This window comes from Lissotriton helveticus, chromosome 10 (genome assembly GCF_964261635.1).
Source record: "Lissotriton helveticus chromosome 10, aLisHel1.1, whole genome shotgun sequence".
NCBI classification, from domain to species: Eukaryota; Metazoa; Chordata; class Amphibia; order Caudata; family Salamandridae; genus Lissotriton; species Lissotriton helveticus.
In genome coordinates this window covers 545,350,520-545,369,714 of record NC_136071.1, presented here as the reverse complement: position 1 = coordinate 545,369,714, position 19,195 = coordinate 545,350,520, and the positions used below count along the sequence as shown (strand labels likewise).

Sequence of the window (19,195 nt, the reverse complement as noted above, 5' to 3'; positions counted from 1 at the left end):
ATCGCCGTACTAGTGCCTCAAATTTACTTCTATCCTTCCATTGGCTTCCTATACGGAAGAGGATAATGTTTAAGGCTATGACCCTAGCCCACAAAGCCCTGCATGCCAATGGTGCAAAATACCTCCAGAAGAGGCTGGATTTTTACCGGCCTGCACGATCCTTAAGATCGGAATCATTGGCTCTGACGGTGGTGCCACGTATAAAGAGGGCCCGACTGGGCGGTCGGTCCTTTAGATTCCTTGCCCCTCAACTTTGGAACTCCCTGCCACTGTCTCTGCGGGCTACATCTAACTTACTTGCCTTTAGGAAGGGTCTAAAGACTTGGCTGTTCTCTGGTTAGTGTGCTTTCCCCTCTTAGGTTTCTGTTTCACTGTTATGTTTTCCAGTCTCTTTCAAGGTCTGGAGCACAAAGCGCCGGGACACTCCTTTGGAGTAGCCGTTGCGCTATAAAAGTCCCATATAACATAACATAACATAACCAGGGGCGGTACAATACATGCTGCAGCCACTGGTAGGCCTTGTATGCCCCTATGCCCTGGGTACCTATTATACACTATACAGGGACTCACAAGGGTGACCCAATAACCAATCTGCTATCAACCTAAAGTACATGGTATCAATTTAGAGAGGGAACAGCTGGGCTGTGGGCCTGATTATCAGGACCACACCCACACTAAAGTCGAATAACCAGAAAATCACAGCAAAAAGTGGGGGTGACCATAGGAAGCAGACCCTACTCTCCTACAAATTATATTCCCATGCATATGCAGATGTGGCATGAAAACAGACAATGAAGTTGTTGGCCATCACAAGAGCAACCATCTTCCGATCACACTACACTGGGAATGGGTAGGATACAGAACATGGAGTGCTTAGACCCAATTTAGTTATCTTGCCCCACTGTTTTGACCAATAACAAGCGGAATGATGGTTGGGAGGTCGTCTCTAAATCTCATATTTGAGCTTTATAGCAATGTCTCTAGTGAATTGAAAGGTTTTGAGCATCAGACCTTGAATCCCTTACAGATTATGATTGTTCATAAAAGCCTTTTTAACAATCTAGGGGGATCTATTTATGAAAGACTGTAAACACAGCAGGGACTCGTGTAAAATTGCTAAGAATGATTTGTTAATTGCTGAGGAGTAACTAAAGAACAGAGATTGTAGCATGGAGATTGAATATGGTAAAAACCTCAAAACCAGTAAAGTCTAGTGGGAAGCCAGCAACTGGGATGAATTGTTGGTTGCTGTTATATAAAGGCATAACAAGCGCTTTTGGCACCTGGTTGCACATAATGGGTGCAGAGTTTTCACTCACACCTACTGTCATATTGTTCCGGAGGAGAGGGTTATACCCTTTACAGCCTTTTATGCAGACAGACGTTTAGTTGAAGATATAACAGACATTCCTTATGTTGTTCCTAATGATACATTTGATGATGAGAAAATGCCTTTTACAAAAGACGAAAGTAATGCTGAAAACCAAGCACAGAAACCAGGAAAGGCACCCGGCGTGGAGAAAGTTCCAGCTGATTTTCTTTGCTCTGAGCCCAAGATTTGGGGACCGTATGGGCACTCCCTGTCAAATGCTGTATTAGCAGGGGCCCCTGTCCTGAGCTCTTGGAAAGGAGTTTTAATCATCCCCATATTCAAAAAGGAAGATGTGCTGTTCCCGGGAAATTACAGGCCTATAAGCCAAATTGCTAATATGCAAGAAGTGTATTGTAGACAGATTTTGATACGGCTATAGGAATGGATGTCCTCGATTCAAGTGTTGTCCCATCTTCAGGAAGGATTTTGGCAAAATATTAGTTCAATCGAACAGATAATGTGTTTTTATCCATTAAATGGAAGAATGTAGACATTAATCAGTAGTCATAATTTGTTGCATTTGTGTACCTCCTTGCTGCATTTGATTTTGTCATGAAGGGAAAGCTTTGGGAGGTCTGCAAAGCATAAGACTTCCCTTGGGTCTACTGTTTCTTACACAAGCCCTGTACACAGAGAATTTGCAAGACGTAGTTGAGGAGGACTGGCAATGGAATGCCAGTGGATATTCCCATTTGAAGAGGTGTCAGCCATGGGTGCATTTTGCCCCCTACCCTCTTTCTTCTATATAAAAATGGATCTTTTTGACTGCAAAAATGATTCACCCAAAATGGGGACACACAAAATATCGGGACTTCTTCTCAGTGATGTTACCTTGCTTCTTTCCAAAACTGCAAAAAGGGAATATCTATTCTCCAGGGAACGCGTAACCTGTTTGTGAGGACCAGGGTTTTAAGATTAATAGTAACAAAACCAAATATATGATGTTTAGAGGACTAACTTGGATTACTTTGACTCCATCCCTGGTGAACCTTCCTTTCTCCACAGAATCTGTTTTTCCTGGATCCCAGTAGAGCCTAACTGTGGAAGGCTCTGGAAGTGAATGCACAGGACACTTTCTACTTAGTAGAGGCCTCCTAAACGAACGCTACAGGCTCTGGCAATCCTGCCGGTGTTTTTAAACTGCTTATTTTGCACATCGCTTTTAAAGATTTGCATTGTTTTGTGTACCTGTGCTCCCGGTGTCCCAGATCCGTCGCGGCTTTTGCTGTTTGAGCGGAGGGGTTAACACCATCCCTACGAGCGCCTCACTTCCTGGATTTAGCAGGGTCAGCGATATAGGGCCATTCTACCACTGTTGCGGTCCCGCCCACTTTCCCTTTATTGCAAAGTGCGCCGAGCGGACGCGCGCAGTAGAGACCTCCTAAACGAACGCTACAGGCTCTGGCAATCTTGCCGGTGTTTTTAAACTGATTATTTTGCACATCGCTTTTAAAAATTTGCATTGTTTTGTGTACCTGTGCTCCCGGTGTCCCTGATCCGTCGCGGCTTGTGCCGTTTGAGCGGAGGGGTTAACACCATCCCTACGAGCGCCTCACTTCCTGGATTTAGCAGGGTCAGCGCTCTAGGGCCATTCTACCACTGTTGCGGTCCCGCCCACTTTCCCTTTATTTCAAAGTACGCCGAGCGGACGCGCGCAGTAGAGACCTCCTAAACAAACGCTACAGGCTCTGGCAATCCTGCCGGTGTTTTTAAACTGCTTATTTTGCACATCGCTTTTAAAAATTTGCATTGTTTTGTGTACCTGTGCTCCCGGTGTCCCTGATCTGTCGCGGCTTGTGCCGTTTGAGCAGAGGGGTTAACACCATCCCTACGAGCTCCTCACTTCCTGGATTTAGCAGGGTCAGCGCTCTAGGCCCATTCTACCACTGTTGCGGTCCCGCCCACTTTCCCTTTATTACGAAGTGCGCCGAACGGACGTGCGCAGCGGCGCGCCGGTGGCGCACCAAAGGCAAGTCCGTCTGCGCCCGTCCGCTCCCGGCCGACTCCAGACGCCAGGTACCCTGCCTTTTTTTTCTTTCTCCTTTTCTCTCCCCAGCCCTTTACCGCCCTGTCCTGCTTACCTGCAATGGGCATCATTCGCTATACTAACCAGTAGCCCCACTCCTTAAATAGAGCCAGGGAGACCACTATTGTACCCCACTATGCCTGTAATAACATTTGAGAAAGGAGAAAGAAGACATCAGTGGTAAAACGTTCCGCTCCCCAGCCTCAGTCTAATCTACTTTGCATGTACTGCAATGCTAGATCTGTGCCTAAGCACGCCATGGAAATATGGGCACTCCTGGACTCTGACAGTCCGGATATATTATTCATCACAGAAACCTGGTTACAGGAGTCCTCCTCACCCGATATCGCAGTTGCTTTGCCTCCCGCCTATAAAATACACAGGCTTGACCGCTCAAATAAAAAGGGAGGCGGAACGGCGCTAATTTATAAATCCAACATCAAGCTTCACACCAATGACTCCTATTTAGAATGCTGGGGCGAAATGTGCATTGCCACCATGACTATAGGAAATCAAGAGTCATGGAAAGTGGCTCTTATCTATAGACCCCCAGGAGCCAAAACTCACTTTGTGGAGAAGCTCGTGGAAGCAATAGCGCCCTACACTCTAGCAACAGAGAATTTCCTATTATTAGGAGACATTAATTATCATCTGGATCAAACCCTTGACCCCCATACTGCTGATTTTATCACGAGCTTTGACGCCCTACAGCTAAGCCTACTCCCGACAGGCCCAACACATACTGCGGGACATGCATTAAATCTTATATGCACAAACACCCCTAAAGTCAAAATTATGCAGATTGCCCCAGTTCTGTGGACTGACCACTATGTTATAAAATTTAACATCACAGGCTCTCAGATCGAATCCCGGAAAACCACTCAAGTAAAACTGAGCAGACCATGGAATAAGATTACCTCAGAATCCTTTGCTGCGCACTTTTCCCCTCCCACCATCCCCGATGAAACTGACCCTAACACAGCTGCCAGGGAGCTGGAATCCGCAATCATTTTGGCGTTAGATTGCAGTGCCCCAGCACGAGTGTCAAGACCTCCCAAGAAAAACTCACCTTGGTTTACGCCAGATCTGGAACAAATCAAACACGCAGTCAGGGTAGTTGAAAGGAAATGGCACCAAACTAAAGATCTGAGGGATAGGGATCAGTAGAAAGCTGCACACAGGCAGTATATGAAAGGAATCGCCGAGGCAAAGAAGGCATACCTTGGTAATAGGATATCTCAGGCGGCCAACTCACAGAGAGAGCTCTACAGGATAGTGAAAGAATTCACCAATCCCCATGCCAGCCAACAGCCACTCAACGAACCTAAAGAATGGGTGGATTCCGTGGCAGCATTCTTCCACGAAAAAATCAACGAAATCCATAAACGTTTTCCTCAGTCACCTCCCATTTGTCAGACTACTGTCTCGCCCACTAACAGTTGCAGGGACCCCAAAAATGGCATTTCTACATTAAGGGAATTTTCATCATGCTCATAAGAAGAGGTTGAGACAACCTTACACCAAATGAAGTCTGGAGCCCGTAGAGACCCTGCTTCTCCTCAAATTCTGTCAAAAATTGCTCCTGTTCTGATCCCTGCCTTAACGAAAACTTTAAACCAGTCCCTATTACACTCCTCTGTTCCATTACATTGGAAGGAGGCCGTATTAAGACCTATTTTGAAAAAACCTTCAGCCGATCCTAAATCACTCCCTAACTATCGGTCCATCTCACTCCTTCCCCTGTTTGGGAATATTATGGAGTCCCTAATAAACAAACAACTTAAAATACATCTGGAGACTAACAAGCTCCTTGACCTCTCACAGTCGGGCTTCAGGGCATTCCATAGTACCGAAACTGCCCTGCTCGAAATTGTGGACAATATAAGAATGACACTGGATTCCAACCAGTCTGCCATACTGGTCTTGCTCGACCTATCCGCTGCCTTCGACACCATCTCGGATCTCATTCTTTTAGAACGTCTTGCTGAGATTGGTGTTGAGGACTCCGCATTATGCTGGATAAAAAGCTATCTGACAAACCGGTGGTCCAAGGTCCAAGTTGGTGCTCACTCCTCCAACTTTTATGACAATGATAAGGGTGTCCCTCAGGGGTCTATACTGAGCCCTACGCTCTTTAACCTGTATGTGTCCCCTCTCGCAAAGGTTATACGAGCACACGGTTTTGGGACCGTGTCCTACGCAGACGACACCCAAATATTGATTACAATTAATCAGAACCCAGACGTAACTAAACTCAGATTCAAAAATTGCATGGTAGACATTCATGACTGGATGACTAATGATGAATGCGGGAAAGACGGAGGTCCTGCTGTTTGGAAGGGCCGATAAAATCAGGTACATTGATTGGTAGCCAGCCTCCCTTGGTCTATGCCCCTCGCCCAAACCCTCAGTGAGGAATCTTGGGGTAACAATCGACAACAAGCTGTCCATGTCTGATCACATTAGCAAAGTAGTAGGCACCAGTTTTGACCTCATGCGTAGTCTGAGGAAAATCTTTAAGTGGATTCCCCTCTCAGCACGTATGCCACTAGTGCAGGGACTCATTGTCAGCAGGATTGATTATGGGAACGCACTTTTGTCCTCAACAAATACCACCCTGCTGGCACGCCTACAGGTTCTACAGAACACCGCTGCAAGGCTGGTGCTCGACCTTCCCTCTCGCACCCCTGCACTACCCTGCTTAAAAACCTTGCACTGGCTCCCAATACAAAAACGCGTTAAATTCAAACTATGTTGCCTCGTCCATAAATCCATCAATGGGCATGGCCCGGCATACCTAGAACAAAAGCTTAAGGTCTACCACCCGGTGAGAACACTTAGATCATCCAGCAAATCTCTCCTAAGTGTCTCCAGGGTACGTACGGCCAGAAACGGTGACAGAGCTTTCAGCAAAACAGCTCCTGAAGCCTGGAACTCCCTGCCCCTTCAGATTAGGATAGAACCCGACTACCTGAGATTCCGCAGACAGCTAAAAACATGGCTTTTCTAGACCTGCCTTTGCCCTGCCTGGGTCTCTGCTAGGAGGTTTTCTCTGCAAGCTCTCTGAGACCTTCGGGTGATTTATGCGCTATACAAATGTAAAAAATGGAAAATGGAAATTATAGACAAGAATTGATGTGCTGAACCCTAGGTCAGCCGCTGTTGGGAGTGTTTCTTTGGTTTCAGGATCTAGGGATTAAAAGTAACAAAACCAAATATATGGTGTTTAGTGCACTCAGAAAAACCAAGCAAAAGGTAGAGCTTGAGGGTGAAACATTGGGCAGGGTTAATGAATTTGACTATCTGGGTGCTAAAATAAGTGATTCTCATAGATGACAGCTTCAGATATAGAGAATCGTATACTGGTCTTAAAGCAAAGGAAAGGGTCCATGTTAATGTTTGCGAGAAGGGTACCCACTTTTGCTGTTTCACCTCCTATTGAGATATATGCGTCAAACCTGTGGAGCAGTCCTGTATGGGGTGGATCTGTAAGGCCACTGTAATCTTATTTTTCTTGAAAAAGATGTATATGCTTTTGAAAAGTCCCTATTGAGACTTCCCACCAGTGCCCCTATGCTCCCAATAAGATTTGATATGAATCTTCAGTCTATCTCAGATATAGTTGACTTGAGACCAATTTTATATTGGATCAGGCTGTGGACAAATGAGAAGCTGGGTCCAATAGGGATTGTGTCAGGGAATTAATCGAGGGCCAATCAGCAAGCAATATCCCTTCGCTACTATATATAAAAACATGGCTTATGAAGATGGATTTGAATGATTATTGTTCACATCCCACTGCATTGACTTGTGGTGCCCGCAAAAAGTGGAAATGAGTTATTGGAATATTGTGTCAGAAGCAAACTCATCCATTGTTAATTCGGGCAGTCTGGTAAATTCCTAAATGATGTTTAAATTTGTACCTGAATTTGAGTAATTTATGAATTTTATAACTAACCCTATTGTCCGAGCATTTTACATAAAATTCAGACTTGGGCTGCTACCCTTGGATTTGCTTTACTTGTTTTTGGAAGAAAACAGAAATTATATTCAACACATGTCCCATGAGTTGTACACCAATCGAGCATGATGAACACGTCTTATTTTTCTGTAAAGCCTTTGTAAGGCAATGTTCACAGCGGAATATTCCACTTTAGCGATTGTTGTCTTCTTTAATCGCCATACAGCTCTAAGAGTAGGTAAAACAAATACACATGACTGTATTGTTCATTCAATTTCAAACTATTTGTCCTCAATATAGTACATCAAGATGAAAGCACTGAAATAAGCGGGTTTTATAGAAGCATACTTGTATATGTGAGAAGCATTTTTAGATATTAGTATTCTTAATGATAGTTTGTATGGTTTCATGTGCAAGTATTGATTTGTTTACCTAGCCTTATTAGTATGCTATCTGACAACGGACTGAGCATTCATTAGCACAAAAACCTTTCATAGACTATGCCTTTCTGACAACTATGGATACAAAATATTTTATTTATGGAACAAATTGTATTTTACAGTACATATAATGTGACTTTTGAATGAGTTTATCTTGTTTTATATTATTGTTTTATTTGTACCTTTTATGATTCAATCAGGGGAAAAAATAAAGAAATCATTAATTTTAAATTATTGGGACATTATTTTTACTAAAATATAATTAGATTACTTTTAATTAATTCGATACATCACTGATTATTGATGCTGAATAAAAAAAATATTATTTTTTCATTGGGTGGGAATTTATTTTTTCTTTTACCTACATGATAGCCTTATGTCCCCAGTCAATCTTTGATGCCCCCAGTCACAACCTTTCCAGTAAATAGAGGGTATTACTGTTGGTAGTAAATTACTGTAGGTTTAACTCACCCGTTCTCGTGCAACTTCACTCCTTCAACTGGAACTTTTGAGATTTTTATTCGAAATTCTACAGGAAGCAAAACAAAGGTCCAGCCCCCACCAACTCAGATCTCTGAATTTAGAAAATATATTTTTCCTAGGATAACCTCCAATGGTCCCCATAACCTTGCAAGTCATTTTGGGAATTATACACTCTCTAATGATGATCCCAATATTTGTTCAGTGCAGAAATGTGCTGATTATTTGCCAGCGAACAGATAAATCCTCTGTCTCTCCAATTCAATCTTTATTTTCACCACAGCCTTAGCTGTGGTATTTCAAAGTTCCAACCTGAATGACAACCATTCTTACAGACAATTAACCAAATTCGATTTTTTATTAGGAGCAATGATTTCTGCTGCAAGCAAATCATATATGCAAGAATAATTTACTTTTTATAGATGGATAGACACAACATCATTGCCATTTCTTTAAATTATGCATGCTTTTAAAATGAACTTCATTGACAATTTATTCTGGTGCCTTGATCAGGGTATCACTTTATAATTTCAGATATTTCTCCACGTTTTGTTTCATTTGAGGGCTGAGGCTCTTCTCATCCATGGCCTTCAACAATACATCTTCATAGTACTTGAAAAGAAAAAGGCAAGAAAGGGTTCAACACCAATTACAAAACCATAGTCTAGTTAAATTAAAATGTTCTTTGCTTAATAATATTCCTTTGGATTTAAATCTGCGATTGAGCATTTTATCCTCACACAACCAATCTCTTCAGATTGTCTGAATTTGTTTATATAAAAATATGCAAATTAATATACAGGAGCTTCACAATCCACTGATTGCGCTGGTGCTTAGACTCACTGAAGTACATCAGCAGGTTTAAAATTCTGTAGTTGGATATCAAAAATAGGCTTCGCCTGCACTGCGCTTGTGATGTGCTTGTGAAATCTCTTATATTTAATATATCTTCAAAGAGGCTCTTATCTGTTCTCCAAAATCGAATTACTGTGTTCATTCGCTTTTGTGTGGAACTTTTTTTTTGTTAACTGCCTCTGTCTGCACACATTTACGATACTTCTACTAAATGTGTTCACACTGTTTAAGCCAAATTCATTGTCAAGATAAGATCCTTTCCCATGGAAAAGGTAGACAGCTTCTAACAGTACTCTGGAATGCTTGATTTGTATTACTTAGTTGTGTAAAGCAAATGCTTTAGGCTTAGAACGTTTGTGGCATTTCCTATTCATGCCTCAGTACCTTTCTTTGCACTTTGTAGCCATTATCAGATTGATTTTTTCAACCTAACAGATTTGGTCATTATGATCAAATCCTAAATGTCTTAATAAACATTGCAAGTTAAAAATAAAGTTAATATACAAGAGCTATGTTATGTTTTACTACTAAACAAGCAGCCACAAGTGCAGTTACCTTGCAGAGAACAGGGTCATGATTTGAATGGTGCAGCAGGTGCAGGTGCACCAGCAGCACTAAAAGTTGTCAGATCTCCTCTAAACACATAATACTGCTATATGTGACTACTAACAGGCAGTCACAATTGCAGTCATCTTGCAGTTAAAAGGGACTTGATTTGAATGGTGCAGCAGGTCAGAGGCACCTGGGCCAAAACCTCCAGGGACCCCATTAAACCCAGATTATTACTAACATTTCAAACTGAACAGGCAGTCACAAGTGCAGTTACCCTACAGACAACAAGGTCATAAATTCAATGATGCAGCAGGTGCAGTGACACCAGAACCAAAAGCTCTAGGCACCGCATTAAACATCTAAAATTGCGAAGTTATACTACTAAACAGACAGGCACAAGTCCAGTTACCTTGCAAACAACAGGGTCATGATTTGAATGGTTCAGCAGGAGCAGTAGCACCGGGCCCAAAAGTTGTCAGAACTCCTCTAAACACCTAATATTGCAACATGTTATTACTATATAGGCAGTCACAATTGCAGTTACATTGCAGTTAAAAGGGGCTTGATTTAAATGGTGCAGCAGGTGCACTGGCACCGGGCCAAAAGATGTCATAACCACACTAAACACCTAATATTTCAATATTTTATTACTAGATAGGCAGTAACAAGTGAATTTACCTTTTAGGCACTAGGGTCATGATTTGAATGGTGCAGCAGGTGCAGTGGCACCGGCCCAATAAGTTGTCAGAACTCCTCTAAACACCTAATATTGCTATATTTGACTAGTAAACAGGCAGTCAAAAATACAGTTACCTTGCAGTTAAAAGGGGCTTGCTTTACATGATGCAGCAGGTGCAGTGGGACCGGGACCAAAAGTTGTCATAACTCCACTAAACACCAAATCTTGCTATATTTTACTATTAAATAGGCAGTCAGAAGTGCATTTATCTTGCAGGCAACACAGTCATGATTTTAATGGTGCAGGAGGAGCGCTGGCACTGGGCCAAAAAGTTGTCAGAACTCGTCTAAACACCTAATATTGCAACATTGTCTATACTAATATAATAAAGAGAGAGCCCAAACCTTTGAGGCGGGTAATCTCAGGAACCACAGCACCAATCACAACACCCAATACAGCGTTGGAAAGGGCAGTTGCAGCAGAAGGACATAGGCTATGCAGACGCCCACCATATACATTTAAAAGGTAAAAGAACCGTGCCAGCAAAGTAGTCCCTTGTGGACGTGTCTGCGTTGTGCTGTGGGCGTGTCAAACTCTGGGGGCGTGTGGTACGTTCCGCCCTACATGCCATGTCTCATATCGTGTGCTGTGGGCGTGTGCTGGGGGCGTGGGCGCGTCCGGGGTGCGAGATTACGGGGGAAAAAAAGCAAGCGTTGTGCCCAATATTTCATTATTTTTTCTTCCCAGGTTCTGTACATTCCAGCTCCGGGTGTCCACCCTGCTCCCTTTAAAAACCCCTGCACCCCATAATCATAACCCACCCTTACTCCTTAAAATACCCCAACACCCTTAAACACTAACCCATCTTAACCCTATAAATATACCCTGTACCCCAAAACCCAAACCTATCCCTAAACCCTAAAAATACCCCTGTACCCCAAAACCCAAACCTAGCCTTGAACCCTATAAATACCCATGTACCCCAAAACCCGAACCTACCCCTGAACCCTAAAAATACCCCTGTACCCCAAAACCCAAACCTAGCCCTGAACCCTAAATATACCCCTGTACCCCAAAACCCAAACCTACCCCTGAAGCCTAAAATACCCCTGTACCCCAAAACCCACACCTAGCCCTGAACCCTTAAAATACCCCTGTACCCCAAGACCCAATCCTACCCCTGAACCTTAAAAATACCCCTGTACCCCAATACCCAAACCTAGCCCTGAACCATAAAAATAACCCTGTACCCCAAAATCCAAACCTACCCCTGAACCCTAAAATACCCCTGTACCCCAAAACCCAAACCTAGCCCTGAACCCTAAAAATACCCCAATACCCCAAAACCCAAACCTAGCCCTGAACCCTTAAAATACCCCTGTACCCCAAAACCAAAACCTACCCCTGAACCCTAAAAATACCCCTATACCCCAAAACCCAAACCTAGCCCTGAACCCTAAAAAAACCCTGTACCCCAAAACCCATACCTATCCCTAAACCCTAAAACTACCCCTGTACCCCATAACCCAAAACCATATCTGAACCCTAAAAATACCCAAACACCCCAAAACATATACCACAGTACCCCAAAACATATACCCCTATACCCATACTTACCTTATCCAAACATTAAAAAAACATGCTTTTACCATTCATGCATTTACAACGAATTTCGTTGTAAATGTATGCTTGGTAAAAGCATATAAAATGTAATGCCATGCGTTATAATGGCATTGCGGAGTCATGGTACTTTCGTAATGAAAGTATGCGGAGTGATGGTATGCGGAAAGAAAGTTGCGGAATAATGGGTGTTTACCCTCCCCGGTAAGTACATTGGTGGCACGGCGGCCCACATCTCCAGCAACATACTCATATTTTTTCACCACCGATTTGAAAAATGCACAGGTCTCTTTCATTGATGGCCAGCACCGACATACACTTTTAGACACACCTCCCGCCACAAGTTCTAGAATTGAGAACTTTAGAGCTGGGGAGCTACGTACGAATCTCGGGATCAGCTCAACATCCTGTGATTCCAGGCAAACGGTTTTGTCTTCCCGTGCCTACCACAAATATGTGTTCTTCTGTAACGTAAATTGTGCTCATGCCATGTTGTCGAGTTCGCGCTATATAATATTGCAAGGAAAAATAAGGTAGGGAAACTCGAGTTCACACACTACTGAACGCGCACTCTTAAGTGCATCAGCAGTGCACTGTGAATCGGAGTGTTTCACAGGCCTGTCACAGATAAGAAATGCTATCAAAACGAAATCCTACAAAGCAATATACTACTGGCCGGCAGCAATTCCTACCCGGACAACGTCGGGACGGGCTGCTAGTATTACTATATAGGCATTACATTGCAGTTAGAAGGGGCTTGATTTGAATGGGGCAGCAGGTGCAGTGGCAGCGAGCCAACATTTCTGATAATTCCACTAAACACCAACTATTGCTATATTTTACTACTCAATGGGCAGTCACAAGTGCAGTTATCTTGCAGGCAATAGGTGATTATTTGAATTGAGCAGCCGGTGCAGTGGCATCGGGCCCAAGAGCTCCAGGCAGCCCATTAAACACTGATTATTGCTATATTTTACAACTATACAGGCAGTTACAAGTGCATTTACCTTTAACGCACTAGGGTCATGATTTGAATGGTGCAGCAGGTGCAGTGGCACTGGGTCCAAGAGTTGTCAGACTCCTCTAAACACCTTATATTGCTATAATTGACTACTAAATAGGCAATCACAAATGCAGTTACCCTGCAGTTAAAAGGGGCTTGATTTAAATGATGCAGCAGGTGCAGTTGCACCGGGACCAACAGTTGCATTAACTCCACTAAACACCAAGTATTGCTATATTTTACTATTAAATAGGCAGTCAGAAGTGCAGTTATCTCGCAGGCACTAGGGTCATGAACAGTGCAGCAGGTGCAGTGGGACCGGGCCCAAAAGCTCCAGGCACCCCACTAAACACCAAATATTGCTATATTTTATTCCTAAACAGGCAATCACAAGTGCCGTTACATTGCAGACAACAGCGTCAAGATTTGTATGGTGTAGCAGGTGCAGTAGCATTGAGCCTAAAGTTGTCAGAACTCCTCTAAACACATATTATTGCTATAGTTGACTAGTAAACAGGCAGTCACAATTGCAGTTACCATGCAGTTAAAGGGGACTTGATTTTAATGGTGCAGCAGATGCAGTGGCACTGGTGTCAAAAACAATAGGGACTCCACTAAACCTGGATTATTTCTATTTCTAAATGTTCCTACTAAACAAGACATTCACAGTACATTTGTCCAGCATGCAATAGGGTCATGATTTGAATGCTGCAGCAGGTGCAGTAGCAACAGGACCAAAAGCTTTAGGCACAGCACAAAACACTTAATATTGCTATATTTTACTACTAAACAGGCAGTCACAAGTGCAGTTACATTGCAGACAATAGGGTCAGGGTTTATATTGTGCAGCAGGTGCAGTGGCACTGGGCCCAAAGGTTGTCAGACCTCCTCTAAACCTCTAAACACCTAATATTGCTATATTTTACTACTATACAGGCAGACAAAATTGCATTTATTTTGCAGGCACCAAGGGCATGATTTGATTGGTGCAGCAGGTGCAGTGATGCCGGGCCCAAAATAACTCCTCTAAACACATAGCATTGCTATTATGTCAATGAATTCTATTATTTCCCTTTTTCATTTCATTTTTTGAAATATTGCTATTACTTACCCACACTTTACCACTAGTAACAGCACAATATATTGCCTTTTTGCATATAAACAAGTCATGTGACTTTAGCAAACTTTTTGCAACTTATATTGAACAACTACTCAGCAAGCTACAACTTACAACAAAAAACAGCTTCTTAGTAATCACATGGGAGCAACCAACTTCATTTACCAATGCTTGTTTTAAAAATGCATTTCAAAACCTAATAGGGATGGCACACCACTCCCTGCCCCTGAAGGCGTATGAACAATAATGAATGTGCCATGAGAGAAGAGCCGTACCTGTGAAGATGGTGGCCAATCACATAACAATTCATTTTTTCTGGCTGTCTTACTAGGTTATAACTTAAGAGTTATTGTGACAGACTGAATACATCACACACCCACTATATTAAATAGTAGTATCAGGTAACTTCCTAAAACCTAGTGGGTTCACTCAATTTTAAACAAAAGTTTTAGGGACATGGCTGCCCAGATAGGAGAGGGAGTTTAAAATGTTTTGTTATCCTAGACATTATTTTCTAAATGTTTACAATATAGTGCATCTGCAATGATATATTGGATACTGAGCAGGGCCACATACAATTGTATGTCTTCTGCTTTGCAGTGGTATGGATTGTTGTAACTTTGTTCCCTTGTTCCCTTGGACAGACATCCATATTTCCAATTCAGGGTCATCACCCTCCCTCTAAAAACTTTAACCAGGAAATCGACCCCAAATGGTAACTGTAAGAACTTTAAAGAAACCATTGGCCATATGCTCTTTGCTTGCCCAGGATATAGTGCACCTGGCCAGAAATGGCTCCTACCCCTTTGTAGGCTTTTAGGGATCAGTAGCAGCTGGTCTGTACTGAGAATACTAAGGACAGACCCAAACTCAACCTACACCTGTGCAAATGGGACCTTACTGGGATGGATGTGAGTGATTAGAGCAAGATCTAAATGAATACATTTGTTTAGCTTTATTTTGCATCATATAACACTGGTTTTAAATTGTGATTAGCAATGAACTGTGTTTTGATTAAGGCCTCTTCTTGGTCGACCTTCCTCAAATTAAGTTGTCCTCCCATTCTTATTTTCCTTTTTTACCTGTTGAGCTCTTTCCCACTCCCACCTATTTCAGTTTTCTTTCCTTACGTGGATCATGATTTATTGTATCCTATTCTTTATGTCATCTTGTTGTGGTGCATAAAATACCATACAAGTTGTTCATTTGGCCATTAATATTTTACTGTGGCTATAAGTATTTGTATTGTGTTTACCTTTTATGTGCTGATATGACTAATTTGTCAAATAAAGCTTGCCAAACTGAAATTGTAACTTTGTATGCATTGCAAAGTGACATGATTGCAAAGCTTAAAAAAAAGATGAGGTAGGCTGAACAATTTCCTGCAGATAAATGTATTTTCCTTTCCAGTGACATCAATTCCTCAAACTTCCAGAGGTAGGGGAATAGATATTATATAGTCTTTCGCCTTTGACCTTAAAGACAATACAGGAAGTGACATCATATGAAGTTTGACCCAGATTATTTCCAAGAAAGTACGTCACATGACCTGAACTCTACAATTAGCATTGCTGAAGTTTCCTAATAACTGCATGTAACAACACACCACATACAAATGTCTAATTTAGCTAAGACCTATATTATGGTGCTGACTTGATCTTTTGAAGATCTAGGGCGTAATACTTGCCATGAACTTTAAAAGAAGATTGCAGCTAGTATCCATTTTTTTCAAATTGTGCTATGTGTGCCTCAATGTATTATTTATTAACCCATTATTGTGTTATAGGTGTCTGTCATGCTAAGACCTGTCTCAAGTATGCCAGCACCAGTTTTTAGCCCTCGGTGTCTCCATAAAATAATAATTACCTTCAGTAAGTACCTTCAATATGAGACCAAACCACTGTGAACCTATCCGGCTGCCTTGCGCATTCCAGCAAATGGATAACCTCAAGTTGCCTGAAATTACACAGTGACAAAACAGAGGTAATTGTGGTCAGTAATACCCCCATCCCTCTGGGGCTATTTAATTTGACGGTCATTCCCAGGAGACCGTCCATCTCCTTCACCAAAAATCATGAGCTTGTGAGTCCTTTTGGATAAAGATCTCCCCATGCCCTGCAAGGTGAAGAAAGTTGCAGGGACTTGTTTTGGCCATTTCAGAGCTTTGACGAAGATGCTTAAATGGTTACCTGGTGAAACCTGAAGAATAGTTATCCAAGGTCTCTTACTCTTACAGTTGTACTACAGTAATTTGCTTTACCGAGGCAGCACCGCCTGTGTCCTGAAGAGGTTGCAGACTATTCAAAATGCTGCAGTTTGTGTTTTGTTGTGCCTTCCAAAATGTCAGTCTGAACGCCTGACCTTGGCCAGCCTTCACTGGCTGCCAGCAAATAAAACAATTAACTTTAAAGCCCTCTGCATTGCACACAATATAAAGCATGCTCAGGGGCCTCATATCCTGTATCCTCTAATTGTTTATTATAGCAATGCACAAGATCTGAGATCAAATACCTATTTTCTTTTGATGGTCCCCAGGATACTCCTGGACACCAATACATATATTCTGTAAAGCTGCATTTGCGGGACACAGCTTTGCTGATCCTTTTTCCCATTGCAGAAGAGGGAACTTTAGTGCCCTATTCTCTTCGCCCACATGTACAATGATGATAGGTTGCTGGAAATCAGGGAGTTTTGTGCTTTTGTGGAAACTATAACCATATTTTTCCTGACGTATGTGGTCATTTTTGCCAAATTTCATAAAGTATGACCTGGTTTTCACGAATAACTATATCTTCATAGCATCAACATCACACCCTGTGCAGTTTGTGGAGGGAGAAATTCTTATGTCTGATTTGTATGGATCTTGCATCCCCTCAACCGACTTAGGGAAAACACTTGAAGATTTCCCGCCCTAGAGAACATAAGGTAATAAGGTATGTGCTAGATCCTTTATTGAAAATACACAATTTAAATTGATATACTATAACAGTCCATACAAGACTTATTTGCTGACCCTGCATGTGTAGGAAGTAAACCTGGTTACTAGTGAAAACTTCCATAATTCTGGTAATACTATGGCAGTCAAGCTGTGAGCATCTGAACAGAAATTACATATAAGCTGTCAGAACTGACATATTTTGCATTGACATCCACCTCAAATTCTATTTATTAGGGATAGTCCTGGTCAAGAAGCTTGGAAAAATGAGAACTACATTGATATTGCTGAATATTATACTTGTGCAGGGTGTATCGTTATGAATGGTAAGCTAGTACTGGGCCATCAAAATACCAGTATTATCTGGAACTGCGTAGGTGAGTACATCCAAAGTGTAACTTTAGATTACAAGGTCTTTGTTGAGAAATGGGAGGAGGACATTAAAGTGTCTGCGAAGAGCAACAAGGAGCTTACTGGATAGCTGATCTGACAACCACCTGCCATAAATAGTGGATGGAATACATCGTATTCCATTGCTGTATATTGTCAATCCTGGAAGCTATGGAGATAATACTTCTTCTGATTTTGAACGTATGTCTCTCGTTTGTTGCAATTCCAGTGTCTGTGTTACCTTCTGTGTGGAACATGTGCCATATTATTGTGAAAACTGAAATGTGAACTGCTTTTACATCAGATGTGTTACACTCCTTTGAGGAGCCTTAATACTGAACATAATGAAGTTGGAAAAGATGAACAGTAAATTGCACAACTACTTGGTACCTAATTTAGAGCAAAACAAAAAACAAAAAATGGTTTGTTTATGCCATGCACTGCCGGTTTGAGTCATTTTCAGGTTTGATGGTTTGTGCCCCTGTGAGAAACTGGGTTTTTGGTAGAGTTGAGTGAAACCCTACTCAAGCAACAACCACAGCCCTCCTCAGGATGAACCACAAAGAGTCACCAAATTAACATATGCTTACCCTCTGGCAGCATGGCACAAAAGCAGTCAGACTTAACTTAGAGGCAATGTGCAAAGCGTTTATGCAGCACTTAAACAAGGATAAAGTGCAAACACAAGACAAAAAAATCCCACACGAAGTTAGAAAAATAGAGTTACATTTTATATATTATCTGACACCAAAATGAAATCAATCACTAAAACCAGAGGTATGAAATTTTAAAGATTTCAGGTGTGTAAAGCACTTAAATGCACAAAGTGCCACTTATGCTTATCTTGTAGTGTGAGACTAGATAAAAAAACATGTTCAGGCCGACCGTGATGGAGCGCAGGTCAGATACAAGGACCAAGTATGGTCCGCTGGAAAAGTTACCTGGGAAAGTCCAGAGTGAAGATTTCCATTCATGGGGAAGAAGGCTACGAGGAGCAGGGAGAGAGTTCCAGATGGGTGTCACTGTAACACAAAGTACATATCTCGTGTTGCTGATCACTGCTGGTGGTCTCTGTAGCACAAAGAATGAGATTTACCGGAGCTTATCGTTGGTGGATATTGGTGGGAACGGGCCCGTTTGGGATCTTGAGGAGCCCTAAACGTCAATATTTCTCCTTTTCTTCACGGTGGAACTCAACTAAGGCCTCACCCTGGGTCCAGGACCAGTGAGACACCTCTTGGGGATCAGGAAATCACTCCATCACGTGCTTGCAGGGCTCAGGCAGGTCCAGTTGTATATCCAGGTGAGACCAGTTGCAGCAGGTCTGCTGGGCAGTCTGCATAGAGGCCTCTTGAGCTTTTGGTATCGCTGTAGCTCAGAACCGGGAGTCATTAAGCTGACCCTTAGAGTCAGTTCTGCCTGAGATGAAAAGTGCAGTCCCAGTTTTCCATCGCAGCAAACAGGGCAGCCTCAAGAAGCAGGGCAACAAAGCGTCAATCTGTAGTCCACAGATCCAAGAGTTTACTGAAGAGTGGGTCTGTGAGTCCCCTTGTTACAGCGGGTGCCCATTTTGAATTGGGAGAAGATTCTGGAGTTTCTCCCTACAGAGGTGTCTGGACTTTCCTGCCTCCCTGCCCTGGTCCCAGTCTGTCTGGGGGGGCACAATAGGCTAGTGTGAAGTCTGCTGATGTGACCTGAGCCAGTGCTTTTGATTTTCAATTGTGGTAGGTGAAAGATTAAATTCCTTCCCATCCTACCAGAGAGA

The 19,195-nt window shown here is 42.4% G+C and overlaps 1 long non-coding RNA gene across 1 annotated transcript in view; it reads right to left on the bottom strand.

The window, feature by feature from the left end:
* Positions 1-8,623: 8,623 nt before the first annotated feature.
* LOC144785396 (uncharacterized) overlaps positions 8,624-19,195 on the bottom strand; it is a 205,836-nt gene continuing 195,264 nt past the window's right edge. The window contains exon 3 of the long non-coding RNA XR_013601855.1: positions 8,624-8,891. This is a non-coding gene — a long non-coding RNA (uncharacterized LOC144785396). The remainder of the gene's footprint in view (positions 8,892-19,195) is intronic.